Raw genomic sequence first — 24,565 nt, forward strand, 5'->3', positions numbered from 1 at the left:
GCACTGAGAGTCGATCGCTACCTCGGTGGAGCGAAGCCGCGAGCCATGACCAGAGAGCGCTGACTTCCTTCCTTGAAAATTTGGACTGAAAGAATCACCCGTGAGTAAGACAGATTGGGACTTTAAAAAAGTTTTACCCTGAATTGGAGACGACCGGGGGGTGTGCTAAAAGGAAGTCCGCACCCCCCCCCTGCAGACGATCTAAGCAATGACATAAGAGCTAAGCTGGAGAGCCTACCCTTGGTGGGGTGAGTTAAAAAGGACATTATCTTTCAAGATTTAGCTAAAGGAAATTTTGGGCTGGAGAGTGGAGTTTTGGAAACCTTCTTTTTGTTTTAAACAACCCCCCCCTCCCAGGCTCGGGAACGTCCTGCCTTTGTGCCTGTGTAAGAGCTGCGGAGTTTGACAGCTGTTAAAGCTGTCAAACGGGCGGTTTAAAGTGGAAAAATCGCTATCTAAGATTCCTCTGGACTAAGACGAGTTATAATTGAGCCAAAATCGTTGGAAACAAAGTAATAATAATAAGTTAAAGGACTGTTGGAGAAAAGACTAATAAGTAACTAGATTCCCCCTAGGGGGAACTCCGTGAAACTACAATGGATACAATGGCTGTGGAAGGAAAGTTACTAGCGGAAATCGAAAGGATGTTTCAATTGGTGGGAATCTTACAAGAGCAGAGCTTGGCCATGAATAAACAACTTGTGACTATGACCTTGGGAACAGGCAACTCTGCTGTTGGTATTGAGGACCTGAATGAGAAAGAATCCACAGCTGAATGGGAAACAATATCTACAGAGGTGGAAGAGACTAAACAACAAGAAAAAGAGGAAGTAACCTTGGGAAGCAACAACCAAAAGCTGACATCTGTGGAACACAAGCAAGGAGACTCTGGGAACATATCTACCACAAGTCTGCGAAAGACACAGAAGAAGAAGGAGGAGGTCCCGGGACAATATGGAATACAGGAACTTAAAATAAAGAAACATGATTGGGGCCTCCGTTTGGACTCTGATTTTCAAGACACAGGCTTTGTGGAAATTTTTCAGCAGTTACTTTCAAATCTCCTTGTGGGAAGAGAATATATTTTGATGGTGAAAGAACTTTTTCCAGACTCGACGACTGATATAAAGGACTACCAACAAGACAGGCGGAGAGGGACTGAAAGAGACTTGAAAGCCTCGGACGTGAGGAACCCAGGCTGAGAATCTTGACTTTGGATTTTTATTGGGAAGGGACAAAAACCGGGGATGGGAGGGAGGGAAGAGGAGATTCTTAAAAACTCTTAAGACTTTTAGGTTTGGTTAATATGACTTTTAATTAAGATAAAATGAAAAATCGATGGAAGAGAACTTAAGTCCAACTTAGGAAAATTAATTTTTTATTATAAAAGAGGCAATAAGATGAATAAGATGGTTAAGAGGAGAAATACCAACTTGCTGATATAATCTTGGGAACTGGGATGCACGAGGGGGGGTGGGGGGAAGTCAGGGAACAAGGTTATGAAACGGGGATTTGCTGACTTTATACATGTTTTTGTCTTGTGTTTCTTTTTTGTGTGTGTTTTGTTTCTATAAAAGCAGAAAACCCAATAAAAAATTTTTTTAAAAAAGGAAGTGCATGCAATTCATGACTCATGACTTTTCCTACCCATGGCGGGCTATCTACTGTTAAGAATTTACTCTGGAGGTTCTGTGTAACAATGGTTAGATTGTTAGATGAGGACCACGAGGACCTGCTCATCCATGAAACTCAGCAGGTGATGCTGAGTCAATCCATATTTATTTGCCTTAGTTCTTTATTTGCACTATAACATCACAGTGCTTTAGCAATGATCATATGAAAGGAGAAGGAACCATGTATGTTGGAGGGTGGAGGAAAACGGATGGAAAGCAAGGTTCCTTCCAAACTGGCAGTTCCACCAGTAGACAGCCTCTGTATAACCATGGATCCATATAGTTTCCTTCGCCCTCCTGCCTGCCCAGGTCAAAGATCTGCACCAAGAAATCTGAAGCAGCACAGTGAAAATTAGTAGTGTGATTACCTAGTGTGAAAGAGTGTCAGCTTGACATTCTGGATTTGCCCCAGGAGTACAAGTTCATCTTTAGCTGTTGACAGAAGGAGCAGCCGCTCTGTTCTCTGCTTTGCTGCTGATGGCGCTTAGCTTGTGATTTATTCTATAATGGGGTTTTCAAGATACCCGGCATTCTGGAAATCAGCTATTATTTCCAGCTGGCGACATTGTGCCTTGATGGTCCCACTAACTGCCCTTCATAAAAGACAAAAATCGCTCGCATCATTTCACTGATGGAATTAGATCTGATTTGTTTGTCAAATACATGGAAGACCTTCAGCATTTGGCATCTAACAGTAGCCGATTAGCATTTGAGAATGGCTGAGAAAACAAAACAACTTCAGTAATTAGACATCCTAGTAAAAAAGCTTACTTGGCGGAAATCCAGTGCCCATATATTAATGTAAATAGCCATTACAGCAACTTTCTTTATTGCTTGTCTCAGGAGATTCAACAATACAAAAAGCAAAGATGCACCAACTGTTCTCAACTGGGTTTGATCTATTACAGCCGGGGAACTAATTCGCAAAATCTGTTATTCCAGCATGAGCTCTAATATGTGTTTAACTTCTAAACTGTAACCACCTTTTATTTCCCTGTGATTTTTGTCAGCTAGTGACTGATAAAGAAGATTAATAGGTTATATCTGCAGAGTGCTTCACATTGCAAAGAGCATTACTATATCAGCACAGATAATGACATTTTCCCAGAAACTAGGTTAACATCAGTGATGCATTGGGGATGAATTTTTAGTACTTTAAAATCCAGAGATAGCCTATAATTATTAAACATGTCACAATGTGCATTGCAAATCACTGTGCTTTAGGGATGGGCAAGTCAGTCTTTTTCTAGAGTCTGTGTGTCACTTTCAGAAGTTTTCACCAAGAAGTCTGCTGAGTCTCATCTCCCACATAAATCTACATGAGAATTTGCATTTAAATAATATTCTAAACCTTTTTCTCTCAACATTTACAAACATATTTTCTCTGAAAACATGCATTTTAAAGCGTATTTTGATGATGATGATTTTTTAAAGCCAATAACCGTGCTGAAAGATTCAGGAAGTGTGGAATTTGCAGGACGACAAAGTTCCAACTGCATGCTAATTTAGAAGGTGCAAAGTAGAATTCATACTGGCCAGTTTATTCAGGAATTCACAAAGACTGAATTCTTCAAGTATTCCTAACATGGTTCAGTGGATATTTGCAGTTAATAAAACAAATAGCCACAATTCCAGGCAGATATATAAAGCTTTCTCTTAATCAGATGGCTGTGCCCTTGAGCCCAGTGACTTTTCTTTTCTAAGCTTTCTTAGAGGAGACTTTCCTCCCCATTCATAAAAACCTCCCATTTTCACAAGCTGTGGTAACATTTTTTAAATGGAAGGGTGGTACACATGCCTGTATTTAATTAAAGGAAAGAGAAAGGCATAGCAACACACTCTCTATTAAGTGTAACAGGTAGTTTGAGTCTAAATCTATTTGGACTTTTAATATAGACATCATTACAGACATAATGATGAAGGTCTGCCAGGCTTGCGTGTTGAGCTGGTTGCTTTATGGAAGTCAGTTGTGAGCAACCTACAACCATCGGGAGCGATGCCTCAACACCTTCTCTGTGCTGCATCAGGAAGATTTTGGGTATCACATGGCAGGACAGGGTCTCAAACAAGCCCGCATTCCCAGCATGTTTGCAGTTCTGTCTCAGTGATGTCTGCACTGCCTTGGTCATGTACACTGAATGGAAAATATCATGATCCCCAAGGACATGCTGTATGGGAAGCTGGCTTCAGGCACTAGGCCTGTTGGCAGACCAACTCTATGTTACAAAGATCTCTGCAAACATGACATGAAGGCTGTTGGCAACCTTGACCACACTGTGTGGGAATCGTTCGCAGATGATCACAGTGCCTAGAGACAGTCAGGTCATGCATCCACAGCAGTGACAAGAGAAGGAATGATCATTGGGAGGAGCATAGAAAGAAGAAACACCATGGTACACCTATACCAGCAAAATCTGATGCCTTCATCTGCCCCACCTGCAATAAAACATGTCTCACATATTGGTCTCTATAGCCACAGCAGGTGCTGTAACTCTCCAAAGGTTTGACTTCACTCTTGAAGGTGCACTCCTCTGTGGTCAGATGCAAACCACCTGCAATACAGGAATCTCAACTAAAGCATCCAAAACAGATGGCCATCCAATCTCTGTTTCAAAAACCTCCAAAGGAGGAGAATCTACAACCTCCAGAGGGAGTCGATTCCACTGTTGAACAGCTCTTACTGTCAGAAAGTTCCTCCTGAAGTTTAGTCAAATCTCCTTTCTTGTAACTTGAAGCCGTTGGTTTGGGTCCTAGCCTCTGGAGCAGGAAAAAAACAAGATTACTTCATCCTGCATGTGGCAACCCTTAAATATTTGAAGATGGCTATCATAGCTTATCTCAGTCTCCTCTTTTCCAGGCTAACCATACCTAATTCCTTCAACCAATCCTCATCAGGCTTGGTTTCCAGACCCTTGGTCATCTTGGTTGTCTTCTACTACACATGTTCCAGCTTGTCAATATCTTAAATTGTGGTGCCCAGAACTGGACACTGGACACAAGTGTGGTCTGACCAAGGCAGAGTAGAGTGGTACAGTGACTTCCCTTGATCTGGACACTATACATCTGCTGATGCAGCCTAGAAGAATTAGCTTCCCCCCCCTGCTACATCACACTGTTTACTCATGTTAAGCTTGTGGTCTACTAAGACTCCTAGATCCTTTTCACATGTACTACTGGCAAGCCAGGTGTCCCCTATCTTATATTTGTGCAGCTGGTTCTTCCTGCTTAAATGTAGAACCTGACATTTGTCCCTGTTGAAATTCATTTTGTTAGTTTTGGCCCAGTTCACCAATCTGTTAAGGTTATCTTGAATCCAGATTCTGTCTCAATAAACGACTCAATAAGCAACCTGGTTTTAAATGGAAAAACACCTTCCCCAGTTGTTCCAGCTCCATGGCTTGCAGTCAAAGAGAAACAAACTATTCAAGTTACTTCTGGGTACACTTGTGGTTCTAACTTGCCTGCACAAAGGACTTTCTAGGTTTACAGTTAATAAGAAAATGACCTTTACTTAAAGGTTTGGGGCTTACTGAGAGGATGTTAGTGTGAAATTTACCTTTTAAGAAAAGGCACTAAGCATTGCCCGACAGTTTACAGATGATTTTTTTCTAGAATACAGCAGGAACACTACCAACACTTACATTTAAGATGGCCAATTAACTGCAATGAATGTGCCAATAAGGGATGTAGTGTGCTTTCTAAAGTGACGTTAAGTCTTGTGCCTGCAGAGCAATGTGAGATGCACCTCCCACTGCCATGGCACATTGCTGGATCATCAATGTCAGTTTGATAATTGAACAAAGGGTACTGATGAGTGAAGAAGACTTACTCCAGAGGAAAAGACTATTGAGTAACACAGGATTTTTCTCTGCTGTTGCAGTACACAAGAAAATTGTGGATGTGGTATTTCTGGAAACACACAAAAAAATTGCATGAAAACATGTATAATGTAGGACAATGCGAAGACACAACAATGAAGCTTGACACAGAATAATAACAGCAAGCATCTCATGTGAAAATAATCATAGCTGGCTGATTCACTAACCAATTTAACTGAAGTGCAGTATTTGAATTTCCAGATTGAACTAATAATGTTAATAAAAAACACAATATCAACTGCAGATATTATACAGCACTTGTTCCTAAACATTTTCTCTATGACCTTGACACCAGTCCTGTACCAGGACAGTATATGAACCTAACCCTAGCTGTGCAAGCAGTTCCTGTGTTCATTTTTCCTGGGATCATTTTTCAGTGATCCAACCATATGGTTGTGGGCTAATCATGGAGGATCTGACCATGAATTTGGCAGTATGAAAAGAGAGAATTATGACTATGAATGAGCTGCTACCCAAACCAGGGACTCGTGTTCTTTGCCACAGCTCATCAGTAATCTGTGACTGCAGCGGAACAAAAAATTTAAGCCCAAGAAATCCTGATTGAATGGGTTGTGGATCAAGTTTTTAGCTGAGTCATTCCTTGGATTTCATTAAAGATTTCTCTTTTATCATAATTTAGCTTTGAAGAAATGTTGACAAAGTAAATTTACAAGTTGTCTAACTGGGTCACAGAACTTGGGAATTAGGCCAGAACAGGCCTGCACAACTTGTAACCAATCAAGTAAAATGCAGGCAACCAGAAACTCAAGGAGACATTTTGTATTAATTCAGTGACAGTTTTGTGGTGTTGCAATTCCAACCCTGGATGTATTTATTTAATTTCTATACCACCATCCATCCGAGGATCACAGGGTGGTTTACAATATAAAAACACAAAAACATATAACAAACAAACAAACAAACAAACAAACAAACAAACAAAGCAATTGCCCCCTTCCCATTTAAAATAGATTGTTTAATTAGCCAGAGGTCTGGGAGAAGAAGAATTCTTTCACCTGGTGTCTACAGACTTGTAATGAAGGCACCAGGCAAGCTTCAGTATGATCTGCTGGGATGAGCAAGTTAGGATGTGGCAGCTTTCTAGCTCAGCCAGCAGGTTCCCAGCTTAGTCCAGTTCAGCCAGAGATACACTGGTGTAACTCACTCAACCTGACTGAGATGTGGCTAAACTGACTAAGACAGAGAAAACTTACCTCAGCATTGTTAGGATTTTTATCCACCCAGGCTGCTCAGTAGTAGCACTATGGTTGTTTATATCATGTGAGTGTCTGAGAGCATGAGACAGGAAGTCTCAGGACTGTTGGATTATTGCTGGAGAGGTTAGCTTCACTTCTCTGTGTGATGCTTTTCTGTACTGCTGCTGAGAGAGCTCAGACATGCTGATGGATTCTTTGTATATAGACTGTAAATAAAGTAGTTTAGAGCTACTGGTTGTCTCTTTCTTCTGCAATGAGATGCCAGAAGATGAGCGTGCTCCTCTCAGAAGGGAGGGGTTGCTTATCACCGGTCTCTCTGGCCTGAGGAAGACTTACAGCCAGGGAGTGAACGGTGGTGGCCTTCCCGGGTGTTTTTTTTCCCAACAAGCATAACCCCTGCAAATTTGTGTTCTGAGGGAGTGGTGGAGGTAGGACCAGGCCGGGGGAGGGGGCAGGTTTACAGTGGATCATAACTTCATTCAGCTTGGTCATGTGACCTGGCAACCCAGCAGAATGCACACCAGCAAAAAAGGGTGGTGTCAATCCAGCTTATTTGTAAAGGCTTGCTTCCCCTAAAGGTAAAGGGACCCCTGACTGTTAAGTCCAGTTGCGGACGACTCTGGGGTTGCGGCGCTCATCTCGCTTTACTGGCCAAGGGAGCCTGCATACAGCTTCTGGTGTTGCAAATAAACAGGCTGAAAGGAAAACCCATGCACGTTGAGGAGAAGAAAATGGTTTATTGTCTTTATTGGCCAGTAAAGTTGGCTCAGAGGAATCAGTTCCAAATTCTGAGCGGCACTTACAGAGCAGGCGCTCTCTGATATACAGTTCTTAAGGCATGAATATGCATAAGCTTCTGTCCAATCCTAGAATTACACATTCTACTAATGAGATCCTTATATGGGCAACTCTAATTGCATATTAACTAAGCAAGCAAACAAAGGACTCTCTGAGCACTTTCATGCAGCATGTGGGCCTCTTCTGTATTATGCATACACTTTGGTATGTGGTGAACAAGATAAGGAGTAAGGCCGTTCCTGATACCTTAAGGACAGAATGTCTCCTGATACAATGGGGCAACTCTTTGGTGCAAGATTGCCACACCAGGTCATGTGGCCAGCATGACTAAGCCGCTTCTGGCAAACCCGCTGGAGCGGTACCTTTTATCTACTTGCACTGCGTGCTTTTGAACTGCTAGGTTGGCAGGAGCAGGGACCGAGCAACTGGAGCTCAGCCCAGTTGGGGATTCGAACTGCCAACCTGCTGATTGGCAAGCCCTAGGCTCTGTGGTTTAACCCACAGTGCCACCCACATCCCATTAAAAACCAGAGTGCACGGAAATGCTGTTTACCTTCCTACCACTGCAGGTGGCGCTGTGGTCTAAACCATTGAGCCTCTTGGGCTTGATGATCAGAAGGTTGGCGATTCAAATCCCCACGACGCGCTGAGCGCCTATTGCTCTGTCCCAGCTCTTGCCTACCTAGCAGTTGCTTCCCCTATGCTCGATTTGAACAGTCTCAGCCCACAGGTAGCCAGCTCCTGAACAGAGTTTGGATCTGGAATACTTTATTCTACCTCCATTTACATTATTCTAGCTTCCCATACTTAGGATTGCTCCCTTAGGGGCTTTTTAAAAATACAACACTACTGGTTATCAGAATTAAATAGTAAGTCTTGGCTTACTATCACCCACTGTATTATTTTTTTCCTTCTACAGCTTACCTTGGGAGAAATATACATGATATTTGAAAGTGGGTAAGATGTAGATCGAGAGGAGACAATTAACTTTACAGTCTTTGGGTAGTTACTGCACCATGTTCAGTGGACAAACTCACAGTGGGGTTAGACATCTGGTGAAGATGGGAACACAGGCAGGGCAGATGGGAAGAGAATCATTACTGAAGTTTCTGGCATAAAGAGTTCATTTTCAAAACTATATTTTCCTTGAATGGTTGGAAATGACCAGCTGGGAAGGGACAGATGGGGTGAATGGGAGTACATCTGCCAAACACTTAGGAAACAATAAAAGTGACTCTTTTATAGAGGCTGTATCAAAGTTTTCAAAAAGAACCATTGGCTGGGCTATGGGGATTTTGCAGGAATCTGATAGCAGAAAGTTGGGGGAAAGCATTTATCTCACCATTGTGGGAAAGCGACCAGAACAAAGAAGCTGCAGAGTTGCATTATCATTATCATCATCATCATCATCCAAGTTTCTCACCTATAGAGCTTATGTCAGCAGTATATTGTCACTAGGTGCTGCATTTTAATTACACAGATGCCGAACAATTTTTGCAGTAAAGAAGTAGCAGGAGAAAAAGTGGTCTTAAAGCTACAATCCTATCTGCAATATCTACAGGAAACAAGGGTGTGAACTTAAGCACCTGTACTTAGAAATTCACTTTGCACAGAACAGGCAAAGTGCCCTTGAATTCAGTGGGAGATCTCCGGTAGCTATGTGCTTAGCAGTGCAACCTTGAACACGTCTACTCAGGGGCAAGTCCCACTGGATCCAATGGGGCTTACTCCCAGGTAAGTGGATAAAAGATTAAACCTCTGACTAGACCCTATACTAGTTGACCAAAGAGTATGTCCCATTGAACCCAATTGAGTTTAGCTTCAAAAGGCATGCATAGGATTGCAGTGGAAGAATACTGTACAGTCAAACCTCGGTTGTTGAATGAAATCTGTTCCGGAAGACCATTCGACTTCTGAAACATTCAACAACCAAGGTGCAGCTTCCAATTGGTTGCAAGAGCTTCTTGCACTCAAGCAGAAGCCACGTCGGATGCTCGGGTTCTGAAAAATGTTTGAAAACTGGAGCATTTACTTCCAGATTTTTAGTGTTTGGGAGCCGGAACATACAATGACGGAGGCGTTCGGGAACCAAGGTTTGACTATAAATGTTTTGAAAAGGTGGCAGAAATGGCTTTGTAGGTACATATGTTCATTATGAAAACAGGCGCAAACCTTCTTGGCTATGGTCCACAAGCTACAACATTCAGCTGCTTTATGTCCACTGGAATCAATGTGCTTGAGCATGTAACTGTGCACTAGATTGGGACACATATGTTTAGTGGATCTATAGCAGGCGTGGAGAACCTCTGGCTTTCAAAGGGGACTTACTGTAACTGCTGATCAGCTGATTGGCAGCTATAGCAAGCCCCTTTAAAGTTACCACCTGGTGTCAGAATGATGTCAGGTGATTTACAGGTGGGTGGTATCCAGCAAAAGTTGGCCTATAGGGGTGAAGGAGGTAAGACTTCAGTTCCTCACCCCCAGTCTATGACAATCCATGGACGTGGATGTGTTTTCTTCTTTTTTCTTTGTCTTTAAAAATTAAAATAATAAATGTCAGAAGAATAGTTACATTGCTCTTTTGTGACAAAACAAAAGGTCCAGGACAATGATTAGTAATGATTCAGTAATTTAATTTTAGTTCTCAGGCAGCCGCTGAAAATCTGAAACTGTATACATGTTGATAAAGCTGACCAAATTTAATGGGATTATAAAGTAGTTTGTCTTCTCACAATAATGGAGAAAATATTAAAACATCCTGGGAGATGACAAACCTCTTGACAATTAATGTACTCATTTTGTGCATGCCCAAACTGTTCGATAGTTGGAAGTCACTTTCTCTTTCATTCTTCTTTCTCTTTCTACTTTGTTATTCTTCTTATATTTCTCTCTCTCTCCATATTCTATTATTATTATTCTTAATATTCTTTCCTCTTGTATTTTGGTAAGAATAGCATGCAGATGAAGATGGACAGTTTGAAGGACCCTGTATGAGAGACAGGGAAGGAGAGCTCTCCCGAAGTATGAGAGACAGGGAAGGAGAGCTCAGAGAAGAAAGGGATGCTCCCAGGTGAGAGCTGGGAAGGAACATATTTTTCTGTATGGGACAAAAGTTGGGATACACTTGTGAGAAAGATTCTTGTAGTTCTCTATCTTTCATGCCTGCTTAGGATGCATGTAACCTGAATATACCATTTTCACTCATCAACCCTACAAGCCAGTGTGGTGTAGTGGTTAAGAGCGGTGGACTCGTAATCTGGTGAACCAGGTTCAATTCCACATGCAGCTGCTGGGTGACCTTGGGCTAGTCATACCTCTTTGAAGTCTCTCAGCTCCACTCACCTCACAGAGTGTTTGTTGTGGGGGAGGAAGGGAAAAGGAGATTGTTAGCTGCTTTGAGACTCCTTAGGGTAGTGATAAAGCGGGATATCAAATCCAAACTCTTCTTCTTCTAATACATTTTGTTTTATAATCATATAATCTGGAATATAAACAATTGGTGAAACATAACTGTTCAGAGATATTGTCACAGGCAGAGTTAAGATCTAAACCTAAAGTGCCATGTCCTAAAGTGAACATTTATTTTACCCATTGTGGTATTTTAGCACCTGAGCCGTTGTTGTCTGCTTTCAGCTATCTTGTGAGATATAAAACAGGATAGATCTCCCATGGAAAGTCTGAAAACAATGAAACGTTACCTGTTCTGAAACAATATCTTGAAAGTCACCCAAGCAATGCTTCTTAAAGGGAATTTAAAAGCAAAGAAAGACCTAAAATCTGAAAACTTGGATAAAGAACAATACTTTAAATATAACAAAGCTATCTGAAAAAGCTTATGGATAAGCTAACCTTGGAGATTAATGTGGTTCATATTAATATGGTTCATATGATTAATGTGGCCATATTTCAAGAACTAAAAATCCAGACACAAAAAGCTTTTGTTGGGAAAGTTGTTGAGAAAAACCCAGACATTTTGCCCATTTCCTGAAATTCCCTCTGGGAAAACCAAGACATATGGCAACCCTAGCAGTGAAAAGGACCTAATGCCACACTGAGCCAACCACTGTTTCCTTTATTTATAAAAACAATAAAGTCAAACCATGTGTGTGTCCTTTAGCCTTTCATACTTCTGCTGCTACTCCAAAAGGGCCAGTTTCAAAACTTGATGTCACCAGAGCTCTGATGACCTAGATACAGGGGTCAGCAAACCTTTTCAGCAGGGGGCCGGTCCACTGACCCTCAGACCTTGTGAGGGGCCAGACTATATTTTGAAAGAAAAGGGGAAAAAGGAATGAATTCCTATGCCCCACAAATAACCCAGAGATGCATTTTAAAATAAAAGGACACATTCTACTCATGGAAAAACATGCTGATTCCCGGACTGACTGCGGGCTGGATTTAGAAGGTGATTGGGCCAGATCTGGCCCCTGGGCCTTAGTTTGCCTACCCATGACCTAGAAGAATATCTTCATGCCTTCACCACTGTTTACCTTGTTGCTGTTGTTCATTCCCAGAGTGGTTTAACAACCAATCTCTCTTCCCAAAGAACTATAGGAATTGTAGCTTTGGGAGGAGAATACAGGTCTCTACTATCTACTCTTAACACCCTTAACCAGGTACGTCCACTGGGACGAGGCTCAGCCCCCCACCCAATCTCAAGAGGGCAAAGGAGGCAAGGCAGGTTGTCACCCTGTGCTGTGCTGCATTGGAGGAGGTGCAGAACAACCTGGCGAGAAGTCTCCCCAGGCTGTAGAGCATTGGGAAATGCTGCGCAGACCAGCATGGCCTGGCACACAAATGGCACACCAGGAGAAGGCCTTGTCCTCACGCACACAATGTGCAAAGCACTGGGCCTGTGACGTCAGCCCCGCCAGTGTCAGGCGCAACTCGGTGCCTGTGCCCTTAACAAATTATACCTCTCAACATTCTTTAGAGGAAGTTATGGCTGTTTAAACTGGTATCATATTACTTCAAATGTATTGTGTGGATATGGCCCAAATTTTCATAAACCAAAGATAGACTAAACACACACACACACCCCAATAAACATTTTTCTCAGATGGCTGCTTAGGCTCCAGCTTAATTCATTTTGAGAGCTCTTCGTAACTAACTGAGCAGAGAACAGATTGCAAATTAAACAAAATATTTCCAGATTAGTGTTTTTCTCACGGCTCAGGGCTCATATGTAGGGTCACTTGAAGATCATTCCTTCCCTTGATTTTTAAAAGACTCGGTTTTTGCTCCCCTCCCTCCAAAAAGACTATATTCAGCACACTATGATTATTCAAATAATGGAATGTCTTAAGAATGTGAGTGGAAATGTCTTATTAGCTGCCAGTGATACTAGCATCAGGAGACACTCCAGGCACGACATTTCTGCCTTTGGCTTCCTGCCTGATAACACAATCCAGGCCATACGATAATTGACTCAAAGTGCATTTCCTGTTGTGCCTCTCTGCTTAATTAGGATTAGTTCCCTTTGAAGATTTGTGGTATAACTCTATGGCTCTCAAATTAGAGACAGATGGAAAAAAGTTTGAGTACCTGCGAGCATATGAGACTAGGAAAGTGTTATATATGCATACACTGGTAGTAATATAACTCGGAAGTGCAGAAATTCATAAGGAGCTCACATGACACAGCCCAGCTGCTAGGGATAATTGCACTCCTTAAAGACTCTGCGTAGTGCACTGTACTGCAGTGTCAGGATGTCACAAATGCAAGTCAGGTAAATTGTCCCATTTTATAGCAGTCACCTAGAAAGTCAATTTCACTTTCATAGCACAAATTTCTGAACAGCTTTACAAAAGAACAGCCCATCCCTCTTAGGTAAATGTGTGCATGAATTTGAAATACGGTGCTTGTTGCTGATGGACACTTGCTATACAGCCAGCTATAAGCACCCACAACTTCCTTCCAAACCATTTCTTTCCTGCCCATGACATGGGGTTATTTCAGACAAACACCAGACACGTGTTAAGGTGGGGAATGGGCCCCTCCCTGGCCACTGCCACACTTGTACACTCCCCACTGGTCTCACATTTGGAAGACATCCTATGCACACACCAGAATACATGTGCAGAACTCCTTTTGCATGGAGGTAGGGCCAGGGTGCCACTATAGGGGGCTCTAGGTGCCTGAGCACCCACAAAAAAATTGTTGCGGGTGCAGCACTCACACCACAGGGCCCCTGTTGCAACTTCCAGTGCCTCGCAAAGCACCAGAAGTCACGTCTGAGGCCTTGCAAGGCCTCGAAGATGCTGTCCAAGGCCTTCCAAGGCCTCAGAACCTGACTTCCGTAGGCACCAGAAGTCAGGTTCTGAGGCCAGGGGGTATACGTGACATCATGACCTCACGTTGTAACGTGACATCATGACATCACACACACTGGGCAACCATAACCTGGGGCCGAAGTCGGCTTCTCTGGGTAGGGCTATCCTGGCTGAATCAGGATTGCTGGCTGCATGGTGGAGTTCTATAAAGATATGTCATTGCACACATAGGGTCCTCTGTTACACTCATCAAATGTGTCAAAGTGGGCGTGGCTGCTAGGCAGATTTGGGAAGCGCTAGCACACAAAATACCATTATCCCCTCCCTCATTCTTGTAATGAAGCCTTCTCTGTGGTGGCACCCAATCAGTGAAATGCCCTTGTTATATTTACAACTAATACTGATATTGTTCTCATTTTAGCAACTGGTTAAGACTCATTTCATTTCCCATGCATTCTAAGTTTTGTAAGCGGATTGGTGTTTTTAATCTCACCCATGCTTGTTTGCCAGCACAGACCACAGCTGAGTGAAACCAGGTGCCTGTTGGCCATGTGAAGCTAAGAGTGCTTTCCGCAGCACTGCATGGGTTGATGATAGCATGATAGCAGGTTGCATGACTGCAGGTTGCGGCAAGCCACAAAGTGCCTAAGGAATCAATGAGCCTTGTCTTGTGGTGCCCCACAGACGTAGATGGGAGGGGAACCCTGGGCCCCAAACGTCTCACTTGCATGTCAGCCGCCCCAAGCCAGCACCCTCAAGAGCCTCTCTATATGATAGAGGTAGTAGAGAATATCTCCTTCCAAGGGGTGTTCCCAATGCACCCTCAAAAACACTCCTCTATGATGGAAGGAGTATCTTCTACCCCCATGTGCTTTGCCCAGCATGGCACTTATCTGCACTTTCTCATTCTGGTCCACTCCCAAAGTCATGTCTCCTAGCTTGCCAACAATTGCCTACAACAGTGGGAGAACCCTAGCAGTCAACACAGCCAGTAGAGGAGGAAGTGATATCTTTTCAGCTACTGGGAGGCCACCCCGATCCACTGTGATCACACCGGAGTACAACCGCTGCTCCCTACCAGCTAGTGGTAAGTGTTCCTTTCAAGCAATATAATACAATATAAGCTGTCATAGCTGCATGTAAGTCTTATTAGCCCATGCCTGACTTGAGTTTGCTCTGACACTTGGCCACAGTAGAGAACCCCATGTCTAGGTTGGCATAAACATAGCCATTAGAACCACAGCCCCACGCAACTCAGAATTGCTACCTAGCAACCCTGATGGAGCCCACGTTCAAATTGCCTTTGTCCCTCTCTTTATATCCCATCTTGTTATGTTCTATCTTTCTAAGACATCTTGAGACGGGATTGTTAGGTTTGACATTTTCTTCTCAGAAGCCTCCTGACCCACCAGACCTCAAAGTCCTGTTCAAAAGGCATGTAATTAGAGATGAGATGAGCTTTAATAGGGTTTATTTTTCACAGCAAAAGATGACATTTTGAAGAGCTCAAAGTTTTCTCTGAAAGAGTGTTGCTATTCTTTCGGGGGGTGGGAATCACTTTTCACCACAAAACTGAAATATGTTTCTGTCTCTCAGAAACTTGGGAAAACATTCCACTGGACATTGTATTGTAGATTTCCTCCATACTCCCCTCCCCCATTAAACATGGTGTTGCGATTGTCCTATTAAAGCAGGAGTGAACAATCTGCTGCCCTCAGCCCTATCTCAAAAGTTCTTTGCAAGCAAACAATTCAGAAGCTGAAGAAGAAAATAATGGAAAAGAGAGGAAGGGAAAAGGGTGAACTGACAATTTTTTTATCCAGACTCCACCCACTCACCTCTAACATGTGTCCCCCACCAAACTATTCCTAAGGGAAAGTGGCTGTCAATAGACATCTCTGCCCCGAAGGAGGTGAGCATTTACCCACATTTAATTATTCCCAAAATACTATATTTGTAAAATGAGGGAAGGCTCAATCAATATAAAATTCCATTCCATAAGATCTCCTGAAGAAGTTCTAATGCCCCTTTTCTTCAAGCAGGAATTGAGAACCCCCGTAGTACAGCCTATTTCTTTTTGAGTAAACCATCCTAGGACACTCACAGGACTTTCCATAGGCTGTACAGAGATTTTAAACAAATTGTCTAGCAACCATTTAGAGATGTTTTAACATGCTTTAGCAGCACGGCATGATTTGATTGGTCTTCTATAGAAATTCAGTTAAAGTATTGAAGGTTTTGCTTTATATATTTTAAACAGGTTTTTTAAAATGCATTTTTATGGTGTTATTTTGATTCATTATCAAATCAAAAGTGTATGTCTCACTGTGTTTTATTATTATGTTGGAAGCTGCCTAGAGTGGCTGGGACAACCCAGTTGGATGGAAGGGGTATAAGTAAATAATAATAATAATAATAATAATAATAATAATAATAATAATAATAATAATAATAATAATAAATCTCTTTAGGCTTTATCACCCTGTCCAATATCATTTGTTCCAATAATTGTAAAGTGCACAGCTGCCCCTCCTCAGATATTTTTCTCCCAAGCAAAAATTAAGGAAGCTTACAAGGAAAAAGCAGTCTCCTTTTTAAGAGCAATACAAGAACACCTTTTCGTGTAATATGCACAAAACCCAGTACAACAAATCTTGCTAATATGTTGTCCTAGCACTTTTTTCTGATGACCTATTGGAACAACATCTGACCCTGCCCTGAACTCTTATCTATCAGAACTGATGATATATTGCTGTAATTTGGAGTCATGCTGTGGGGGAAAAAACTCTCAAGAACAGCAGGAAAGAACTGGCCCAGTTTTGTTTTTTTTAACTTGCTGTGAAAAGAGAAAAGAGAGTTTTCTCTCTCTTCTGAGGCCTGAGAAAAAAATATTGTAGTTTTTAAAAAATCAAGTAGAATGGGAGACTAAAACAGCTTTCTATTACCAGCTCCTGCAAGGCTTGTCTGTTGGAGGAAGAATGGTGATTTTTTTCCCTTTAAAAAATGAGCATATCAATATTTGGAATGGGAAACATGGGGGGGGAGTTTTGATCAGTCATTATAGATTGAAAGAAAATCTGATTGTTCAGAGAAGATGAAACAGTATGTTCTGGCATTATTCCAAGTGGTTTCATCATTCAATATTTGTTCTCCAGTGTGTGTCTTTTATTTTCATTTAAAAATTATTATGGTTAGACAGAGTACCTTTTATTGGAAACCTCCGATACCTCTGAGACAGCACAGAATTTACTGTTTGAGGCAAAATGAAGAGACCTATCATATTAACAGGACGAATCTTTCCCAAGAAATTCATCTCTTTGATATAAACAAGAGGATGCACATGAAAGAGGGGAAATAAGCAAGAAGAGGTAATGAAGGAACAAGGCTGCACTAGCGGGAAATGATGGATGTGGTGTACAAATGTAGCGACGGTATAACACTCAAGACCAGAAGAACATAAATAATGTTCAGGGTCTGTTCGCTGTCATGCTGCCTGTTCATCTTAGGAGACAGATCTTCGGGGTTTCTTCTCCTGCAGTCAGTCCTGTTCATGCCTGTCTCCAAACTTGGGGGTAGAAAATGACACGTGACTCAGAGATCTGAATGTGTTTGCGTCCCGAGTTGCAAGCATGCTATCATGAGGGAGGAGAAATGGAAGCTAAATTGCAGGTCCTCCTAGAGGAGGACGGGCTGGTGTGTGTGTTTTGCTCAAGGGCATACACAATCTTTGAGGCAGCCCTGAAGTCAGGAAATGGTTTCCACATGGTGCAAAGGCGTTTGGGTGGCATTGCTCAGTGCACTGTTTATCACAGCCCTTGAATCATTTGAGGGAAGTTATCATTTCTTTGATGCCGTATAAAGATCTTATCAGTGCATGGGTTCAACCATTGTTCTTCTGCTTCGGCAACTTGAACAGCAAATAAAATAGTGACATGCATCTTCTGTAAGTAATGATGTTATCACTGTAATATTATTATTATAAGATGCTGGAGCAACTCACATACATTTTTAACTCTTTAGCCATAGAAAACCTCTGTAAGGCAAGTCATGATTATTATCTCTGTAAGAGGAAGATCTGATGCTAGGAGAGATATTTGCGCCCTGAGGCCTCCAAGCCCTTCCCCAGTAAATAAATTCAAACAGATTAATTTTAGTTTAGGTTTTTGGGCAAAATTTTGGCCACAACTTTATTGATTACAAAACAAATTGAGCGGTATTGGCCTAGGCATTGGTCAGAGACTATAACTGACTCCAGCCTCTCTGGCTTGCAGTCTGCAAGGGTAAACACCAAATGAGGGAGCAACATCGGTGAAGATCGATTGAAGCTTACCCTGGAGTTCCTGTGGTCCTGGCATGGCCCTAGCCCCGCAAGCGGACTTTGGACGAGATCCAGGTCCCCCCCCCCCCACGATTCCTTTACCAGAATACCCTAATTCTGGAGGGGCAGGTGATGGCCACACCTCCCCTCCCACACATTTCTATAAACCAATGCCCACACGAGCCTAGTGCTTGCCGCCAGTACCCTCACCTCGCAACCAGTCCTTTAAGCCATCACAGACTTTGGCCAACCACACATCTGCCCTACCTTTGTCAGATAAATGCACTCCATCTGCCCTAAACAGGGCTGCATTAGAGAATGCAGTGCCTGGGTAGGGAATCACCCTGACACCCAGGGATAACACCTTCCACACTGCCTTGCAGTCTACCCACTTCTGGACATTATTTGTTACAACTGGGTCAATGCTATTGCGCCAAAAGCGCCTGACGAGAAAACGTGACCAAATAATTAATGTGTCGGGGCAAGACACGGCCAGCTCCTGCAAATCCCTTTTGATATGGAACCTTAAGTCCACACCTCTTGATGCAGGCAAATCATTTTCACCCAGCTGTATGAGGATCACAGACAGTGGACCTAAACAGGCCACTCGCACTGTCACCAATGGCAACAGTTCCCTCCAGAGCATCTCCCGCCTGGCGAACCATGAAACTTTTACTCGAGCAGATAAAGTGAGATTGCGCCCCAAGCCGGTCTCGACTGCTCAGATGCTGACCCAGTGCATGATACTAAGGACAAGGATCCAGACGTGCAGCACTGGCAAAACGAAAAGAAAGGAAACGCAAACAGGTAAGTAAACAGAAAAAGTCCGAAACGAACTGAAAACAGGTAAAAACTGAAAAGGCGCCAAGGAAAATTAACGAACGTAACCCTTATAGGCATCTGACTTCTAACGACCAAGATTCTTAACCCTTTTGGTCGACAAAGCCCAATGAGCAGAGGTTGTGGCTGCCCCAATTCGAAAGGAATGTGCTGCGTACTGCCCAGGTGAGAGCCCACCAGCCTGAATACCTTTACACATGACTCTTGTTAATTGACTTCTGGACAGAGGGATCCCATCCTCATGAACCAAAAAGGGGCCCGGGCCAGGTGGTTTAACTTGTAAAAACATCCTTGCATCTTTTAATAGACAAGGCCACCCCCCCCCCCCCGAATCAATGCTGGAAGCCTCAGCTGTGCTCCCAAGGCTCTCTGATCTGTCTTAGACCTGCAAATGAAAACCAATAATTCTGCCTCCCCGAAGGCAACGTCTTCCAACTGGAGGCCCCGAGCAAGGCCACCTGGAACCAGTTCAAAAACCACTTCGCCCATCCTAAGAGCACCAAGAATGATATTGAATACGCGGCTGAAAACAACCAAGCCTCGTAGTAAGACCAGCACACCAATCGCAACTTCTTATGTATCTTGACAGAAGATCATAAGTGATTGGCCTACTGGGAACTCCCCTTGATGCCAATCTTCCAACGCCTTGCGCAGAAGAAAATCAGCGCAAGGGTCCAAAGCGAAAAGAGCCTTACTGAAGTAAGATATTGCTGATGCCTGGATCCTAAGTGTTTTGTACGCATGTCCCAACTGAAACAGATGAGCTAGGTACTGCCTCACCTGAGGGGTAGAGTGGAGCTCTTCTGAAGCAATGGCCAGAGAGCGCGCACGAAAAACCATGAAGTCCTGCCAAGCTATCTTATAGGACCTGAGTGTAGAGAGGCCAAAAGCAGCTACTACTCCCTGTAACACTATGTGTTTCCAAGGCTCCAAAGTGCATCTGGAAAAAGTTCTGGCAACATCTGTGCCCCCGGAGCCAGGAATCTGAAGCGGTCCATCGCTGCTGCATTTATAGGACCCCGGGATCACGCCACCTGCCCCAATTGGCCCAAACAGCCAGGCACGATCCCAGGGCCCAACTGACAAGGCTTGGGCCACACCTAGTAACAACTCACCCCATGGGGGTGGCTTCAGGGGCCCGAGCGCAACCAGGACCCTCAATTTAGGAGGATCCCATATGCTTGCCTGAAGTCTTATAACAGGGATGGGGAACCTATGGTCCTCCAGATGTTGGCCCTTCCATCAGTCCAGCAGGGCTCAGTGATCAAATCTGATGAGAGGTGGAGTCCAAAAATATTCAGAAAGCTACAGGACCCTCATCTCCGCCTTATAGAGAACAATCTAGTGGAGATAGCTACTTTAGCTATCATATTTAGGATTCTTATTTCAACTGCAGTACATACACAAAGCCCACCATGTTTTATTTTCAAGCATAATGGGTTACGTTTGGCAAAGAGTCATGTATATGCTTTAGCAAAAGGGGAAAATACAGGAGGATGTATCTATCATCATATCATTTTGGATGGCAATATCCTTTCATCTCTGAGTAATTTTGCTGATTAGAATCTCTCCACAACCAAGCAGATTGGACAGGTTTTATTTGCATTGCTTCTGGAATCTCCAGTATAATCAATTTGAAAATGAGAATGTGTGTGTATGTGTGTCCATGCATGAGGTATAGTTGGGCCAGAGTCAGAAACAGGCCGTGTGAGATAGCGTAGGAGAAAAATTATTATGCTTTTGAAGAGAAAGGCACAATTCAGGTGCTATTTGCTATTATACATAATTATTTATTTAATTTTTGTTCTATTTATATAGACTGCCCAATAATATTGATCTCTTGGTAGGTCACAAGCATAATAAAAACCATATTAGAATACAATACTGAAATTTAACAAATGGCTGCATGAAAAATCTTCAGATGACTAGGAATACACAACATATAAATAACAGTTCAAGCACATTTTTTTTTAGAAAAATATTCCTCAAAGCCTTTTAAAAGTAAGTTTTCACTTGGTGCTGGAATAGCCATAAATAAGTTGGTGAGCTTTTATGCAGAAGGCATAGAACAACAGGGATGCCACCACCAAGAACGCCACACTGTGTTTCACTGGCTTCATATCACTGCTACATTATCTGGTCTCAAAACTGCAAACTGAATGCACACCAGTGTGTGATTGTGACCCACAATACTGTTGTTGTTGCTGTTGCTGCTGCTGCTGTTTTTGAGCTGGTGCTAGTCTTGGTTTAATTTCTCAGATGCAGAGCAGAAGAAAAGAAGACACTGTTGGGGAGAAAGGGAAGACAGTGATCAATTTTGAGTTTAGATGCAGCCTGCCCCTCTCTGTTTTGAAAAGGCCTCCTGTTTCTGGACTACACAACAAGCTACTTTTTCCCTTGCCTTCCTTGGCTGCCTTCGGCAATCAGCAGGAAAGGACAATGACCAACTGCAGTTGTTGCATGTGATAGACGCAACAAGTGAGACTTCAGCCAGAATGTGTGGAGTGTGCAGCATGTTTAGGGTCCCAACCATCCTGTCACACCTTCTTTCTGGACACTCCATTCCAATCCCCCCAAGCTTTTCATCCCTTGTCCCATTCAAAAGTCAGTTGGCACTCTGCCCACAGAGCATCCTCATTCCTCAATGGACCATTTTTGGTTACCTCCCAGAATGATTTCTTTTTTAAAAGAAATACAAAGAAACAAATGGGTTACTCATTGGGATTTACTTCTGAGTAGACATGCCTATAATTACACTGTGAAATAACATTAACAACCATAATTCTTATTTAAATCAATATTTAATAGTGGATGGAACTGACATGTCAAGAGTCTTTCTGGAAATACTATTGGTTGTTGAAGGATTTCAGATCCAAATTTTAAAACTGATTAGTCATTGGTCAATTACTGAAGGATTAAAGGAAAATGATTCCAATGCATGTACATTGAAAACTGGGCATTCATAGTTTATTCATTTTATTGATGTATTTGTAGAGAACCTTTGATTTCATGTAAAAGGTTACATCAATCTACATCTGAGCATGTGCAAAGATAGCAGCAATTTATGCTTAGTCATGCTGAACGTGTACGCATCCAAACTACAGACTAACTCATAACCAATCTCTGCTTTAATGATGAGAACATAGATTGATGGAAGAAGACTCAGGCTCTGAATACTTCTGCTCATTTTCATACCTAGTGGATTTGACCTTTGAACAAGCCAATGTCAAGTTTGCTAGCATCACCAATTTTTGTATCCATTTTTTAGTCAAAGAACCGTATCACAAAATTTTGACATGTCAAAGGCTAGTTGCTTCAGAAATTGTGAATTTGGTTTGTTTAATGTGAACCTTCCAGGGACTCTAGGATGTGATGTGAAATAAGTGAAAAAAATATTCCAACATATAAATTACCCACATAGTCTTGATTTTTTCACTGTGCTGCTCCCATAATATATAAATGGGGTTGGATCTAAGGATGATTACATAAAATTTGTTGTAAAATGGCCCTCACTTTATCCATAATGTAAGAGGTATACCAGCATTCCATTGCCGTCACTTTTTTTAGAGCACAAATCTCCCCACTTTTTCTTCATCTCCCTGCACCTGTGTTTTCAGTTTAGACAAAACATATTTCACTTTTCCTTACAACAGCAGATTTTTGCTTTATATTCTGAATTGGTATAACACCCAATGTTGATAGCAACAAACACAACAAAAATGATTTAGAGTGGTTCTATATGAAATAAAGCTCAAGCTACAGCAGTGTTGGAAGGAAATGTGTTATTTAAAAGAGTACTTTAAGAGCTGGCTTTTCACAACACTCTGAACTGAAGTAGGTACCGATTTCAGCGGTGTAAGTCTGAGAAACAAAATGATTGAACTATAAATACCAACTGGAGATAAAAGGCCATTTAGATAGTTGATAGCTCAAGGGGGTCTGTATTTTGTGATGGTGCAGGGAAAGAATAGACATCTGATATACAGGACACAAGTATATTTAAGGAACCTGACTCAATAGCTGAATGAACTTCATAGAGACACTGTGGAAGACAGCTCATATTCACATCCCCTTGCCTTTTTTTAGATCCTATGATTTCAAACATACATTTCAATTCTTATAAGTTTGATTTGAAACGTATGAAAGAGATCTGAGATCTCCATAATATCACAAAATCATGGTCAAATGACTATGATGAGAGTCCTCTGACCCCACAATCTTTTTGGGTTCTTGGCTGTCCTTTACCAATCCCTGGGGATGTCAGAGGATTCTGATGAAAACAGAAATGGGAGCAGAAGTTGTCAGTGTTTGTTTATTGTGACCAGATGGCTGAATAAAGAGAGACACAGTCTGAGTTGAACTAACTAGGGCCTAGTGGCTGTGGTTTCCATGTGTTCCACAAGTCCCAGATTTGAATTGCAGCTCAGACGCAAGTCCTCAAAGAGGGCGGTTTCCAAAAGAAGAAGCTGCACGTTCCATGAGCCACTGTCATGGGACACAGTTCAATAAAGTTTCTGAGCCTTGGGAGTGAGAAATTATTGTTAATTTCAGGTATTTATATACAGCTTTATATTCAGAATTTCTAAGCAGCGTACATAAAATATTTATAGAAATTACAAGGAATAAGAACAATTAAAATTCATCCTAGAATCAGAAAGCAACTTTAAAATGCCTGCAGAAACAGGAAAGTCTTTGACAAGCATCTGAAATTTAGCCTGCTTAATCTAAGTCATGAGGGAGAGCCACAGGACTGGGTCCATAGTACTGAATGGAGGTGACAAGCCAGGCATCTGAACCATGGGGGACCACCAGAGAGACACCCTTCTTTTGCCTTTTAACCAGTCAGTCAGTGTAGTTTGTTGCTGACTCCAAACCCTGCTGTACTGATGATCAGCTGATCCCTTCACAGGAAAAAATTAATCACTCTACACCGTTTTATGTTTTTCAAAGTCTCTGCAGCAAATATATTAGTGAAATTTAACTACTGAATGTTGTAAGCAACAGTCAGGTTTCCTATTCGGGGATACTTCTTAGGAGGTATTAAAATGCATGGGTTTAAATCCTGATTTGCTAGCAAAAAAATAATCCTCTTTTAATGCAGCAGCAAATAAATCAAATTAGTGCTTCATTAGATTATGCAATTTGTGGCAGATTTCTTTTATTTACTGTAAGGGTGAGAGCTTCACCTTGTCATTCAAGATTTGGCCATCTAAGCTAAATTAATTATGTGAATCACTTTGTGAAACTGTGTGGAGCATGAAAAAGAATGTTCTGAATCCTGTTACGAACCTTCCTTCTTCCCAGCTCAAAGACTTGTCAAGAGAAAACTAGAGTGGTACCTCAAGTTACATACGCTTCAGGTTACATACGCTTCAGGTTACAGACTCCGCTAACCCAGAAATAGTGCTTCAGGTTAAGAACTTTGCAGGTTAAGAACTTTGCTTCAGGATGAGAACAGAAATCGTGCTCCGGCGGTGCGGCAGCAGCAGGAGGCCCCATTAGCTAAAGTGGTGCTTCAGGTTAAGAACAGTTTCAGGTTAAGTACGGACCTCTGGAACAAATTAAGTAC

At 42.2% G+C, this 24,565-nt stretch overlaps 1 long non-coding RNA gene across 1 annotated transcript in view; it reads left to right on the forward strand.

Annotated features, from left to right (window-relative positions):
- Positions 1-24,565, forward strand: part of LOC310714024 — a 497,831-nt gene that overhangs the window by 346,785 nt on the left and 126,481 nt on the right. The window lies entirely within an intron of this gene.

Source organism: Podarcis liolepis (genome assembly GCF_965112155.1).
Source record: "Podarcis liolepis genome assembly, chromosome: 8".
Taxonomy (NCBI): domain Eukaryota; kingdom Metazoa; phylum Chordata; class Lepidosauria; order Squamata; family Lacertidae; genus Podarcis; species Podarcis liolepis.